The following is a 12204-nucleotide window of genomic DNA, read 5'->3' as shown; positions in this document are numbered from 1 at the left end:
AGCGATTCTCCTGCCTCAGCCTCCTAAGTAGCTGAGATTACAGGTGCACGCCACCATGCTCAGCTAATTTTTGTATTTTCAGTAGAGGCATAGAGGTGAAATTTCATCATGTTGGCCAGGCTGGTCTCGAACTCCTGATCTCATGACCCACCCGCTTCAGCCTCCCAAAGTGCTGGGATTACAGATGTGAGCCACCTTGCCCTGCCGCCCATTTTCAAGTTCTTGCAAATCTGTCCACCCAGAGAGGACATAGTAGCACATTTAATAATTAAGAGAAAACTTGGTTTTCAGGAACTTTATCATCTGAGTTTGATAATTACAAAGGGTATAAGAATTCATTTTATGGTATGGTAGGAAAAGAATAACACTACCTCAAATGCTCAGATGATTAATTAAGTGTTCTTATTTGTAGGGACAGCCTCCTATTTTTCTCTCATGTGATGTCCAGCAGGCGGTTCTGACCTGACTAGTACACATTCTTTAACAGCTAGAGACAGAGCACTGCTAGGCGGCAGACACAGACCTACGCCCCAGGCCGTAATGGTGAGACAGGCATAATCCCTGCTCATGGAACCTATGGGGACAAGGCAGTCAACAGTTAAATACACACAATATTTATAATTTACAGTAAATTAAACAAAGGAAAAGACGAGGAACTAAGAGACAGCCTAATTGGAGAATCTCATTTAGATTGGGAGGCTGGGGAAAGTCTCCATGAAGAAGTGTTATCTACACTGAAACCTGAGAAAAATCGGTAGAAGTCAGGCCAAAAGTGGGAGAAGGAGCATGTCAGACAGAGGGATCAAACTTGTGGAGGCCCCGTGGTGGGAGAGAGCGTAGAATTGAAATGATGTTAGGGGCCACCGCAGGGAAACTGGAGACACATAAGTGATGGGAGCTCGGCCAGGACCAACTTCCCATAGGCATTCCATTTGCAATTGCAATTTATAAGTTTTTGGCAGACAAATCATATGGTCGAACTTAGGTCCTAACACATCTCTCTACTGCTAAATAGAAGAATGGGTGCCACTTAAGAACGGATTCAGTGTAACGAGGGCAAAAGTAGAAGTGAGGAGACCAGCTGTGAGGCTATTGCAGTGGTCCTGGTGTAGGATGCGGGTGACTTGGACTTAGGTGGTGGCAGCAAATTGAGAGACCTGAGTGAAACTGTGAGATGTTTTAGGAGTAGAATTGATAGGACGTGCGGATCAAGTGTATATACAGAGTGAGAAAGGGAAACGGGACTCTCATGTTTCAGGGTGTCTGAATTGGTTTACTGATATTTGGGGGGATCAGAAGAGTTCAGGTCCGGCCAGTTTGCAATTGAGTTGCGTCTGAGGCATCCAATAGGAGGACATCATTGGATACAGGAGTTAGGAGCTTAGATACACACTTGGGAGAACTCGGTACAGGTGGTATGAAAGTGGTGGGCTGGTGAGATTGCCTAGGGAGAGAAAACACGGAGAGGAGTCCCAGGGCTGAGCCCAGACCTCTGAACAGAAGATGGAGTCATGGAGAAACCCAGAAGAGTGAGGTGTCACAGGCAAAGAAAAATTGGATGCTTGGGAAGGAGAGGGGTCTGTCTCACGAAGAGAGATAAAAGCAGCTGGGACCACATGGAGGTAATTGTTGATGCTAATGAGAGCAGAGGGCAGGGAGTGGAAATGGAAGGGAGCCACTGAGCTGAGAATGGAATACAGGAAAGAAACAGCGTTCTGTGGTCAGCCTGGTGAGAAACGTGGCTCTCAGAGAGCACAGAGAGAACAGCTAGGGGAGCGCATGGGCACGGGGGTGTGTCTGAATGGTTGTGTTTACTGTTGGAAAATATCAGAGCTCCTCTGTGTGTTAGGGAAGGGTCAAGTAGAGAGGGCAAGGGAGAAGATGCTGGAGTGAGGAGAGCCAAGGCCCTGAGGCCACTGATCTTGACACTACCCGGGACCTGCAGCCCAGACACTTTCTAAGCAAGCCTCTTGCCTGGGGAATAAAGAGCTGAATTTTCCAGTGACTTCATGGGCACTGGGGTCCTATGGCGCCTCTAAGGGGAAGCGGCAAGAGAAACAGATGTTCTTTCTTCACTGTAGAGGGAGGAAGAGGGAAGAAAAAGATGAAAAAGGGAAGAGAGCAGGAAGGAAGGAGAAAGTAGAAAACAAAGACGGCCAGTTTTCTCCCCTCCTCAGGTGGTCGGGATAACAGTGAGGCTGAATCCCAGATGATATGGGGGTGCTGCAGCCTCTCAGGAGGGCCATCTCCTCCAGGAAAAGCCTAAGACTTACCCAGACTTAGGAGGTTGTCATCAAGCCTTGTCTTTCCAGCAGACCTCAAAGTCTTGTCAGTCCAGAGAAACTTCAAGGGCAGCAGCCAGAATCCTAGGGCTGAGAAACCTGACTTTCCTCTCTTTGTACCTCCCAATTCCCCACCTAGTTCCTGAGCCACAGGGGATTGTGTGATTTCAATGAGCTATGGCAAGAGCATTTTCTCTTCCCATCAACTCAGTCGTATTTCCTGTAGTGGAGATGTGAGCATGGGGAGGGAGGAGCGGGAGAAAGAAGGCTTGCCCTGGCAGTATTCATTCACTCTCTGAGGCATGATATTTGATTACCAGTCTTTTTAACATGCATGACAGTAAATGCTAATATTTGCCACAGAATTATCTAGCCCTCTTTTAAATCCATCTACAGTGTTAGGCTCTTTGACCCCTAGAGGTAGGGAATGCCACAGGCTGACTTCATGCTACTGAATGTTGTTGCTTCCTCTATAGCAATAAAGCTTTGCTTGAAATATAAAGCATAAGAACAAAGAAAATTCCCGATTTTTGGGAGTAAATACTACAGTTCATTAAAGCACCTGCTTACTTCATACAACAAGCTAGCAATGACTCTCCAGTCTCCCACGTAAAACTCCAGTTAGTCTTCTGTGCATGAGATGTCTTTTCTATTGTGATTGCCACTCTTGGCTCATTGTTCTAAAGGGGATATTACAAATAAAAACAACAACCATCCCTGGTATGCTTAAAGTAATAAGCATAAATTAATATGCTTATTACTTTACACATCTTTCTCAACTTTTTCCAAACTTACTGGTAGACTAGAAAGAAATCTAACTTCTTTTAGGCTTGAGTTCCATTGTCTAAAGGTATGACCATTTTCTTTCTTTCTTCTTTTTTCTTTTCTTTTCTTTTTTTTCAGATGAAGTTTTGCTCTTTTTGCCCAGGCTGCAGTGCAGTGGTGCAATCTCAGCTCACTGCAACCTCTGCCTTCCAGTTTCAAGTGATTCTCCTTCCTCAGCCTCCCGAGGAGCTGGGATTACAGGCACCTGCCACCAAGCCCGGCTAATTTTTGTATGTTTAGTAGAGACGGGGTTTCACCGTGTTGGCCAGGCTGGTCTCAAACTCTTGACCTCGTGATCTGCCCACCTCGCCCTCCCAAGGTGCTGGCATTACAGGCGTGAGCCACTGCGCCCGGCCAGGCATGACCATTTTCTTTTTTTTTTTTGAGTAGACGGAGTCTCGCTCTGTCGCCCAGGCTGGAGTGCAGTGGCCGGATCTCAGCTCACTGCAAGCTCCGCCTCCCGGGTTCACGCCATTCTCCTGCTTCAGCCTCCCGAGTAGCTGGGACTACAGGCGCCCGCCACCGCGCCCGGCTAGTTTTTTGTATTTTTTTAGTGGCATGACCATTTTCTAACGTTTAGGAGGCAGGGAGCTTGGGGTCAGTATCTAAAATTGTCGGTCGGAAGAGGGGCAATCTTGAAGTTCAAAAGCAGGAGGCACCCCGGATCTCCTTCTCCAGAGCTTTAACATCCCACCTCTCACTGCTTCTTGTAATATCCTTTAGAGTTGTAAAAACCATTATCCAGTATAATATCTTTTAAATTGTTATCAAGGAGTCACTTTAGAAGAGTGGGCTCCCTTTGCTCCCTTCCTGCCCCCTCCCAGATGGACCGGTGCTGTTTGTTAGGGCGGCTTTGTTCCTCGTTGTTCAACTACACCTGGCATAGTGCTTTGCTCTGTCATAAGGCCATTTCAAAACACCCTCTCTTTGTAACATAAGCTTTGCTCGTGCTGAAACCTTGCCTTTCATTTGCTCTCCACAGCACTTGTCACACTGCATAATATAACCTAGACAATAGCGGCATACAAAGAAATAACAACTGAACATAACCATCCACTATGGAACCACTAATGAGTGCTCTACCTTTTGAAGGCTTCTCACAAACTAATGTGTAGACAAGGATAAAGGGCAAGGCTGCAGGAAAAGTCAATAGAACCTCACAATGTGAAGACTTAACCTCTGTCGCTATCAACTCAGATTTTCGAGTTGTATCAACAGCCAGAACCTTCTCTAGAACCAAGTGCCACATCAGAGCCTGGCAAAAAAAAAAAAAGAAAAGAAAGAAGAAGAAGAAGAAAAAAGAAAATTGCTTTTTCTTCATGCTGAGTGAAGATATAAACTTATACGTCATAGTTCATATTGAAGGTTGTTTCACATTTTCTAAATACTAAGAAGACATTAAAATCAGTATGGTCACATGAAATCAGCTCAGTTTCATAAATGTGTAATGAAAAGAATCAATTTTGTTGTAACCATTTTTAAAAATTACACAAAGATAATATCTATGGTTTATGCTATTTCTGCCACTTTGATTAGTATTTTTATTTCTTGGTATATTAGGTTAATGTTTAAGATCCATTCTGTGTTTCAGCTTATGAAATTAATGTCTAAGTGCCAGCATGAGGCAAAGCAAACCTTACATTGGAGTCTCCCTTGCTTCCAGTGACTGGAATCAACATATCCAGCCATTCACACAACACTTCTCAAATGTCAAAATAATGGCGTTTGTTCTTCTAATGTTTGTTGAGGGCTTACTATACCAGGCATTGCCCTAAATGCTTTGATGCACTAGTTTTATCCTCATGATAACTTCACGAAGTAGTAAATATTAGTAGCCCCCGATGGTTAGATGAGGGGACCAAGCTCGGAGATGGTAAGCAAGTTGTCCAAGGTTGTAGCATGATATTGCCTTCAGAGCCCAGGCTCATCTTGACTGATCCCCAGCACTGCCTCCATGACAGATCTGTGCTGGAATGGAGGAATAACCTGAGAAATTACTGGTGACACATGGAGAATATTGAAATTACATGGCTAAAGAGGTTGATAGTTACAAATAATTGCAAAGCCAGATTTGTAGACAAATTTCCCAGTTCTGCCTACTGAATGTCTGTGTTCCTAGCAGGTTTTCCTCCTGGAGACAAAATGCACTCCTCTCTCCACACATCCCTAATGTGGTTATTGAGGGCCTCAACATACTCACAGGACCCAACACCTCACTTCCTGCCCTGGCTACAGGATTTGGGGCCAGGGACGAGCACCTTCACTATTTCATTTAGCAAATATTTAGCTGTTGGTGTGAGGGACAGCCAAGGGAGCAGCAAGAGATGCTGCTGAGGGGGCTTGGCTGGGGTTGCGAGACCCTAAAGGGCCTATAATTCAGTTTTGCCAATTTCACATCTTTAATCCAGGGCCAGGCATGGACGCAAAACTCGAAATTTATATTCAACTTTCTAGTATGATTTCATAAAGCAAAACAAAACCGAAGCAAAAAATCTCATTTAAGAACATATAAGAAATTTTCTTATATGCAAAGTATCTTGAAGTAGAATATTAACTAGAACAGAAGTTTTTTTGGTAGTTTTTTTTTTTTTTTCTTTTTTTTTATGGAGTCACACTCTGTCATCCAGGCTGGAGTGCATTGGCGCAATCTCAGTTCATGGCAACCCCCGCCTCCCGGGTTCACACCATTCTCCTGTCTCAGCTTCCCGAGTAGCTAGGACTACAGGGGCACACCACCATCCCTGGCTAATTTTTAGTACAGACGGGGTTTGGCCACTTTGGCCAGGCCGGTCTTGAACTCCTAACCTCAGGTGATCCACCTGCCTTGGCTTCCCAAACTGCTGGTATTACAGGTGTGAGCCACTGAGCCCAGCCAATTAACTAGAACAGAAATTTTATTACCTTCTATGAATATGCCTCTTTTTACTGTAAGGCAAATTCATAGCTTTGCTGCAAGTTCAGAACAAAATTTTGTAGAAAGGGCTCCTGATAGCTAGCTATGAATCCCTCTTTTAAAAATGCTTCACAGGGTCTTCTTCTATATCCCCTGGCTGCCAACGACTAGACAAGTGAAGGCTTCTTGGGCAGTGAAGGGCTATGCATTGAGGTACCTAGAACTATCCATACACTATTCATTTAGTAACATTGGTTCTGCTGGGAGAGATCCAGAGAAAAGCAAGGACCTGGTTCCTGCCTACAGGCAGTAGATGGGAACACAAGGTAGGCTTTTGTGGCCTAACTAGAGAACAATTCCAAAACAACATATGTGATTAAGAGTGTTTGGTTCTGGCTTTTAGTGGATTCAGGGTTAGAGGAGTACTTTAGGCATGAAATTTGCTTAAAGACAGGGATATAATTTTTGGATGATTATACTAAATATCTATCTTTAGCAAGAAAGCTGAGTAATTTTACTTCCTACATTTGGGAAGAGTGTGGACAGGGTGAATTGGCTCTTTGTAAATCAGCTAAGGGCACTGGGAATGATTTACCATGTACTCGAGGCAAGCTCATTTCCCCTCTGGGCCTCAGTTACCTCATCGGTAAAAGATGGGTTTCAACTGGAAAATTTTGTGGGTTTCGCCACCTCTGCCATCCTGAGGACAGGTACTCTGGCTGTGTCTCCATGCACAGCAGTAGGCCAGGTCTGCAAACTGGCCCCGTTTTTGGAAGAAGCTACTCCGCAGAAGAGGGTGTACACTGACTACGCCCTGACAGGCAAGTGATAAGGACATTTTTCAGCCAAAGTTCCTGGGGTTATTTTCATATAATGCTTACAGCAACCTTTCCTTCCCTTGGTACATCTTCCCTGAGGGGCTTCATCAAATTTCAGGACAGATGGCATCCCTCACTTTTGCTAATTTGAAATCCTAGCAACATCTTTATGTTCTCTCTGACTTTTAAGTTGGATTTGATGGAGTTGCCTAATTTTCTTTCTAAACTCATATGATCTCATTTATCCATTTCCCTAGGATCTCTGTCTCTCAAATTCAGATTGAGTTACACAATCAGTTTTATTATCCTCCACTCTCCACTCGACTAAAACCTAAATTTTATAATCAAAGTATTTCTGGGAGATATTAATAATATGTTATATTATAACATATATATTATAATATGTTATAACGTATTATAATATATATGTTATAATATATTATATTATTATATTGTAACATATAATATGTTATATATATATTATAATATGTTTTATATATATATTATAATATGTTATAAACGTTAAAGTCATTTTTTTTTTCGAGGCAGAGTCTTGCTCTGTCTCCCAGGCTGGAGTGCGGTGGCATGATCTCGGCTCACTGCAACCTCTGCCTCCCGAGTTCAATCGATTCTCCTGCCTCAGCCTCCAGAATAGCTGGGATTACAGGCACCCGCCACCACTCCTGGCTAATTTTTGTATTTTTAGTAGAGACCAGGTTTCACCATGTCGGCCAGCCTGGTCTCGAACTCCTGATGTTATAATCTGCCTGCCTTGGCCTCCCAAAGTGCTGGGATTACAGGTGTGAGCCACCGTGCCTGGCCAAGTTAAAGTCGTTTTTCATTAACACCATACTATGCTCATAATTCTATTTTCCATAAAGTTTGTTAAGCTTATGAAATCCTAATCAAAAGCAGAGTTTGGACACTTTTTGTTGTACTTTTTCCAGATTCTAATATGATAGACCTCTCCCATTAATGAGGTATGTTCTGTAGCTGCTTTTTCTATGAAACTAGGAGAAATAATATGGATACATTTTAGCATTTCCCAAGTATATCCCAGATAACACCACGCAAATACAGAACAAGGGGAGTCATAATTTCTGTAGTAATTTGTATGCAATATTTGATATTGGGAAACAAGTTTCTAGGATTACACTAATTAATTCAATTTATGAAATATCATATAGTTAAGGTACAGGTCTCTGTCCTGTTAGTTTAGTTCAAAACCACAACCTTTAGTTTTAACTAGCATGAAAGTCATAGGCAACAATTTCTCAAAACACATCCCTTTTAGACAGAAAACTACTCCGTTTATGCAGTCCGAGAGCTTATTTGATGATGAAGATGTATATATGGCTGCTGGAAAAAGGATGAGAATCTTTATGCTGCAGGGAAGATTTACCCAAATCCATTTGGCTCTTTTGACCGACTTCAAGGGTCAAGTCAATAAGGAAATATCAAGTCAACCAAAAAACTGCTTAATATATTTGTAAACCAAGTTAACAATCAAATGGGCTAAAACCATAAGCCAGTTTAGGTTTGTGGACAGTCTCTGTTTAAATCTCAATAGAAGAGAAGCTGCTCATCATTCCCCATTACTGCAAATAACAACAAAGCTTGGCCCAAGCTGCAGCAAACTTCAGAGACGAAGCTTCCCGTCTAACACGGGGTCTAACACAGGAGAGGATCCTAAGCGCCCTGGCAAGGAACAGTGTGGGGGAGCTGAAGGAGGGTCCCGGTCTCTATCAGCTTCAGGGCACCATGAACCTCAGGCCTTCCTAAGGGCACCTTTTGATTCAGATGCGTGGGTTGCTGAGAGGAGGGGAGGCATTTCTGAATCTTAACATCTCTGTTTGGTGAATGTTTTCCAAATAAATGCTCTATTCTCTTGTCCAGTAATAATTCCACAGCCCTTGTATATACTTGTGAACAATCACACCTGTTGACACTTCGATAGTCACAAGAAAAACCCTGAAAGATGGAAGGAGAAGCCATTGAATTTGTTTGTGCTTTTAGTTATTTCTGAGAGAAAGGCGGCATTGCAGCAATCCATTAATGCCACGTACCACATCAAAGCTAAAAAGCTGTCACATAAAAGCACCACCTGTAGCCACTCCTTTGAAAGGAAAGTCCTTGGCAAACGATGGCCTGAGTGAGCCAGTTTAATCAGGCAGGAGTCAAGACCACTGAGACATAAATTAAGCATTCATCCTTGAGTAGCAGCCAAGCAGCCAAAGCCCCCATAATCCCAATTAATCCCATTTTGTGCCGTTGCCCTTGGGCCAAGGGCAGAGGGGAAGGGAGTCTGCACACGCTGGTTCCGCATCAGCTCTTTACCTTTACAGGGGGTGGGGCTGTAATAAAGGAGAGCACCTATGCAAGTGTTCCTGTTCTGACGTTGGAGCAATCAGAGCCTTCCCCCGCCCGGCTTCTGTGATCTGTCAGCAAGAACTTACTTCAAGGGCATCCTACACTTTTGGAGTTAGGTGCTTGGGCTCCTTTGAAGACAGACATGACTCTGTTTCATTCTCCTTTGTTTGTACAACTAAACTGACTTCCCATCACCCACTCCTGCAGTCAGACTGAATGAACAAATGCTCTACAATCTCCCTGGAACTCATTTTTGCCATTGATCCTCTGTTCTGATAGAAAAGTTACCTAGCTTCCTAGGGATAGGAAATTTCCTTCCAGAGAGCAGCGATTCTGTCTGCGGAGTCAGCCTGGTGAGGCTGCTGCTTACTTCTCACACCTTGTGGGAGGGACATGGCAGAGTCTGAGCTCTGAAAACACACCTCCCCTGGGCTGCAGATTCACTGTGCTCAGGCCCTCGGGTCCCCTTCCCACTTTATGAGAAGCCCTCACAGGTACCAGCAGAGTGCTAAGGGCTCTGTGGTGGAGACTGCTGCATAATTGGTCACTTCTGGCCACCAGAAATCTTCCCTTCTTTGGCCACACTAGTAGGCCTTGTCTCCCAGATTTCCTTGTAGTTGGAGGGAAATAAGATTACATGAAACTAGGTTTTCCCGGTAGAGTGTGAGCACGAGTGATGTATACCACCTCTGGCTTGGGCTCATAAAGTCCTCCTGGACATACTCATCCACGCGCTTTCCCCCTTTCTGTCTAACTGAGATGGAAATGCCTCCCCTTCTCTGCCCTCCTCCAAGTGTTCTCCTAGAAGACAGATTTTAAAGGTCCCCATCAACCTGAGTCCCAGGGTGACTGTCTGGAGCAGAGCCCTCCCTTCCAGCCACATCTCTGTTTGTCTACATGATTTTTCAATTCCACTATAATGTGAGGTGAGCAAGAAATAAACTTCCATCGTGCTGAGAAACTATATGTTTGGGTCTATTTATTACTTCAGGTTGACCTACCCTAACCATACAGGCTCAAAACGCGTCGGTCTCCTGACCCTCTGTGGGCTCTACCTCCAGACCACCAATCCCAGGACACAGGTCAGGAGAAAAGGAAGAGAGGCCAAGGTGACCAGGGCTTCTGAGCCCAACAGAAATTTTTGCACTCTGGGCTTTAGCATCTCCCTGATGACAAGGGGCCTCTATTCTAGTAAGTCTCTGTCCACAGTGACCCTTCCTGGATATGAGTACTTTGGTTCTTGGCGGGCTGGCTCTGAGGGTTCTCCATTCAGAGGACAGTCCTTTTTGGCAGTAGGCTCTGCTGAGTCATACATGACTCAGGCCTATGAGTAAGCCCACTAAGACTGATGGAGAGAAGTAATGACTCTTTGCAGGAATTGGGGCTGAGAAGAAATCTGCATGCATCCTACTCACTTCTGGAAAGATGGAAAAGCACTGCAACTTTTCACTCCAAATCAAATTTAGGAGAATGAGGGTCTGTGGGCTCTTGCTTTCACTGCAACGAGTCCTTGTCACTTGAAGTTTGTTTTTTGAGGAGTGTCAAATTTAATTTCCAGACTTCAGTTGTTTAAATAAATTTGATAAAAAGGAACAAAAATTGGCTGGGCATGGTGGCTCATGCCTGTAATCCCAGCACTTTGGGAGGCCAAGGCAGGTGGATCACCTGAGGTCAGGAGTTCAAGACCAGCCTGGCCAACATGGTGAAACCCTGTCTCTACTAAAAATACAAAAATTAGCCAGGTGTGGTGGCACAGGCCTATAGTCCCAGCTACTCAGGAGGGTGAGGCAGGCGAATCACTTGAGCCTGGGAGGCGGAGGTTGCAGTGAGCCGAGATCACGCCACTGAACTCTAGCCTGGAGACAGTGCAAGACTCCATTTCAAAAAAATAAAATAAAATAAAAATAAAAATTATGTCTCCCATTATATTTATCTTTGAAGATGCCAGGCATTACGTTTTAAAAAAGAAAAAGAAATAGATAATATTAACAGTCTCATGACCAATATACTGGCATCATGAGATTTAGGAAATCTAATTAGCATCAAGAATAGGACAAATAGGATATTGTGCACTTCCATCAATGTTAAGTTCAAAGAAAAACCACCTGTATTTCAAGTAGATAGGGCTGTTTTCTTTGAAAGAAAAAATAAATACTATGATTTGAAAGAATCAGACTCGTTAACAGGCAATATAGAGAGGATACACGTACGATAAAAATCATCATTTAAGAAGAAAGTGTTTTACTCAAACTCATTGTTGCTCATTTTAGAGTTTTTCCAAACTCGGCAGTTGTTGATTAGAAGTTAGAAAGTAAGGAGAGAGGCAGTCTGCTCCTACAGAAAAGTCAGCTCCCTCTAGATACATAATCCAGTTAAAATTGAGTTTCTTCTGGGTATCTTGTAACATTGCTGGTGGAAATGTAAGTTTGGCAGTTTCTAAAAAAAGTATATACTTACCATATTACTCAACAATTGTACTTTGAGCATTTATCCCAAATAAATAAAAACTGATGTCCACACAACAACCTGTATACAATTGTTCACAGCAGCTTTACTTACAATAGCTAAAAGCAGGAAACAACTAAAATGTCCTATAATAGGCAAATGATTAAACAGACTGTGGTACGCCCCTTCCATGGAATACTACTCAGTAATAAAAAGAGAACCAACTATTGATACATGACACAACTCAGATGAATCTGAAGGATGTTATACTGAGTGAAAAAAGTCAATCTTGAAAGTCAATGTTATTGTACGAATTTGCTGTATGAATACTGTATGATTCCATGCATATAACATTCTCAGAATGACAAAATTATACAGATTAAGAATAAACTAGTCATTCTAGGGGTTAGGGATGTTGGGGGATGGCGTAAACTTGCAGAAAAAAATGAGTTCCTAATTTCCATTTCACATGCCACAGGTAATTTTTAAATTAAACTCTTAATTATTTCTAACTCTGCATTTTCATGTGTGATAAATGTCTTTGAAAAAGAGTAACCAGCTGGGCACAGTG

General features: G+C 43.2%; 1 long non-coding RNA gene across 1 annotated transcript in view; it reads left to right on the top strand.

The window, feature by feature from the left end:
* The first annotated feature begins 1447 nt into the window (after positions 1–1447).
* Positions 1448–12204, top strand: part of LOC105551067 — a 90500-nt gene continuing 79743 nt past the window's right edge. The window contains exon 1 of the long non-coding RNA XR_001007813.1: positions 1448–1622. This is a non-coding gene — a long non-coding RNA (uncharacterized LOC105551067). The remainder of the gene's footprint in view (positions 1623–12204) is intronic.

Source organism: Mandrillus leucophaeus, unplaced genomic scaffold (assembly GCF_000951045.1).
Source record: "Mandrillus leucophaeus isolate KB7577 unplaced genomic scaffold, Mleu.le_1.0 Scaffold114, whole genome shotgun sequence".
NCBI lineage: Eukaryota > Metazoa > Chordata > Mammalia > Primates > Cercopithecidae > Mandrillus > Mandrillus leucophaeus.
Note: the sequence above shows the minus strand (reverse complement) of the source record. Positions and strands in the feature narration are given on the sequence as shown.